A 3,803-nucleotide genomic window follows, 5' to 3' on the forward strand; every position below is an offset into this window, starting at 1 on the left:
AGTCATTTTTGTAGCTCAGCACCAAGTAAGGCATGAGAAAAAAAAAAGAAACTTGGCTGAAGTTTGTTTTGGATTAAAGGAGTACATTGCCATCTATGCAAAGAAAATGAGGGATAAAAACTTCATGATTTGCTATGAAAAAAAACAACATAAAAATGAGAATAAAATAATTGTCATAGAGTTCCTAATATATATCAGATATTTTATTGTATTTTCCATCTATTTTGTTATTTGTTTCTCATCACCACAAACACTGCCACCCCATCTAATTTAGGGATTTATACTCAAATCAATTAAGTAGAATTCTCAAAATATAAATCCAAGTAATATAATTTGGCTGCATCCCCACCCAAATCTCATCTTGAATTGTAATCCAAATTGTAATCCCCATGTGTTGAGGGAGGGACCTAGCAGGAAGTGATTGGATCATAGGAGCCATTTCTGTCATGCTGTTCTCATGAGAGTGAGTTCTCCCAAGATCTGGTTGCTTATAAGTGTGTGGTGCTTCCTCTGTGTGCTCTCTCACTCTCTCTCCCTCTGTCTCTCTCCTGCCACCATAAGAAGATGTGCCTTGCTTCCCATTCACCTTCTGCCATGATTATAAGTTTCCTCACTTTCCTAGACATGCAGAACAATTAAGCCTTTTTCCTTCATAAATTACTCAGTCCATGTAGTATCTTTACAGCAGTGTGAAAATGAACTAATGCAGAGAATTGGTACTGGTAGGACTGGGGACTGCTATAAAGATAACCTGAAAATGTGGAAGTGACTTTGGGACCAGTAACAGGCAGAGATTGGAACAGTTTAGAGGGGTCAGAATAAGATAGGAAGATGAGGAAAAGTTTAGAATTTCCTAGAGACTTGTTGAATAGTTTTGCCCAAAATGCTGATAATGATATGAACAATAAAGTCTAGGCTGAGGCAGTCTCAGATGGAGATGAGGAACTTATTGGGAACTGGAGCAAAGGTCACTCTTGCTATGCTTTAGCAAAGAGACTGGTGGCATTTTGCCCCTGCCCTATAGATCTGTGGAACTTTGAAGTTAAGAGAGATGATTTAGGATATCTGGGAGAAGAAACTTCTAAGCAGCAAAGTGTTCAAGATGTGGTCTGGGTGCTCCTAACAGTATACAGCTATATGCTCTGAGTACTCCTAACAGTATATAGCTATATGCATTCACAAAGATTTGGTTTGAAATATGTCTAAAGGGGAAGCACAGCATAAAAGTTTGGAAAATTTGCAGCCTAACCATGTGGTAGAAAAGAAAACCCCATTTTCTGGGGAGAAATTCAAGTCAGCTGCATACATTTGCTTAAGTAATGAGACACTGAATGTTAATTGCCAAGACAATGGGAAAAGTATCTCCAGGGTATCTTCACAGTAGCCCCTCCCATCATAGGCCCAGAGACCTAGGAAGGAAAAATGGTTTCTTAGGCCGGGCCCAGGGTCCCCCTTACGGTGTGCAGCCTAGGGACTTGGTGCCTCATGTTCCAGGCCCTCCAGCTCCAGCCATGGCTAAAAGGGGCCAAGGCACAGTTCAAGTAATTGCTTCACAGGGTGCAAGCCCCAAACACTGGCAGCTTCCACGTGGTGTTGGGCCTGCATGTGCAGAGAAGAGAAGAGTTGAGCTTGAGAGCCTCTGCCTAGGTTTCAGAGGATGTATGGAAATGCCTAGATGTCCAGGTAGAGGTCTACTGCAGGGGCAGAGCCCTCATGGAGAACCTCTACTAGGGCAATGTAGAAAGAAAATGTGGGGTTGGAGACTCCACCCAGAGTTGTCACTGGGGCACTGTCCAGTGGAGCTGTAAGAAGAAGACCACTGCCCTCCAGACCCCAGAATAAGATTGACTGACAGCTTGCACTATGTTCCTGTAAAAGCCACAGACTCTCAACACCAGCCTGTGAGAATAGCTGCAGAGGCTGTACCCCTGCAAAGCCACAGGGGCAGAGACGCCCATGGACTTGGAAGCCCACCCCTCGCATAAGCACACCTTCAATGTGAAACATGGAGTCAACGAGGTTATTTTGGAGTCTTAATGTTTAATGACTACTCTGTTGGCTTTCAGACTTGCTTTGGGCTTGTATTCACATTGTATCTTGGAAGTAATTAACTGGCTTTTGATTTTACAGGCTCATAGGCAGAAAGGACTTGCTTTGTATCAGATAAAACTTTGGACTTGGACTTTTCAATTAATGCTGAAATGAGTTAAGAATTTCAGGGACTGTTGGAAAGGCATGATTGGTTTTGAAATGTGAAAAGGACATGAGATTCAGGAGGATCCAGGGGCAGAATAATATGGTTTGACTGTGTCTCTATCCAAATCTCATGTTGAATTGGTAATCTAAATTGAAATCCCCAATTTATGTGTTCGGGGAGGGATCTGGTTGGAGGTGATTGGATCATGGGGGCGATTTTCCCCATGCTGTTCTCATGATAGTGAGTTCTCATGAGATCTGGTTGTTTGATAACTCTGGCACTTCCCCTGTGTGCTCTCTTTCTCCTGCCAACATGAAAATGTGTGTCTTCCTTCCCCTTCAGCTTCCATCATGATTGTAAGTTTCCTGAGCACCCCCAAGCCATGCAGAACTGTGAGTCAATTAAGCCTTTTTTTTCTTTATAAATTGCCCAGTCCAGGTAGTATCCTTATAGCAGTGTGAAATGGACTAATACACTAAATGTACTGAATTCCCAAAACCTATGTTTCAACCTTGTGTCCTTAGCTCATTTTCCACTTTGCTATAATCAACAGAGTGGATTTATGCAATGGATTTACCCAGTTAACTCAATTTGATGGAGTATGATTACAAGAAGATTATCTTTTGCCCTATTCTTTTTCTGTAACAGTTTCATGTCAACCTATTTTTTCGTCAATGGGCAGAGGATCATTTAGTTATATCTTGATCTTGGCCCATAATTTCCTGTCAATTTCAATTACTAAAATTTTATTCAGTTTTAAGCTCCAAACTCTTATCTGGTTCTCAAAACATCCCCTGTCCTCCTCCCCTCATTGCTGATCAACTTGTCCCTTCAAGTACATGAAGAAAGGAAGACGATATGCAATGCACGTCTATTCCTTTCCCCTCTAATACTGGAAGAAAGGTGGGCAGCTGGATCTGGTTATAGATTAACTCTATATTGTTTTAAGTTAAACTGCTTTAGGATTGGAGGAAGCTTGGAGGCAGATGAGAGGAAAAGAAATGAGTCTTTCATTAAACAATTCAGCTGGTTGCTGGATGTATTGCTTCTTTGGTTACTATGTACTGGACTAATGCCCGTCTAGGTAGCAGACAGAGTACTCTCTTCCAGACCACACTTCAAAATTACTTTTCATGCTTCTGCTTGTGTAATATTTAGATTACCAGACTGTATGCCATCATCTCTGAATAAACATTAAGATAAGTGCCTGCAACCAATTTTTGTAGCTTCTAGTATATCTCTCTTTATAAAAGAGAGCATTATAAACCTCAGGTTTGAGTTACAATTACATTGGGAAGTGGTAAGAATAATCTTCCCACACATTATTTTACAGGTGTGTATCAGTGATAATATGTGAGATGATTTTTATGTGATACATAAATGAGCACTTAAAAAATTTTAATAACATCAATTTTAATGCATATTAAAATAAATATAATTGGCATAGAAAACTCATGATTTCATGAAAACATTATTTTGGAATGAACCTAACTTTGAAAAGTAAGTTGATTTAGTTTCAATTTAAAAATAACTAATAAAGTATCAATAGAGTAGTACTTAAATGTGACAAGAAGGTGTGATGTAAAGATGACATGTAAATAAAAAA

This window comes from Mandrillus leucophaeus, unplaced genomic scaffold (genome assembly GCF_000951045.1).
Source record: "Mandrillus leucophaeus isolate KB7577 unplaced genomic scaffold, Mleu.le_1.0 Scaffold486, whole genome shotgun sequence".
NCBI classification, from domain to species: domain Eukaryota; kingdom Metazoa; phylum Chordata; class Mammalia; order Primates; family Cercopithecidae; genus Mandrillus; species Mandrillus leucophaeus.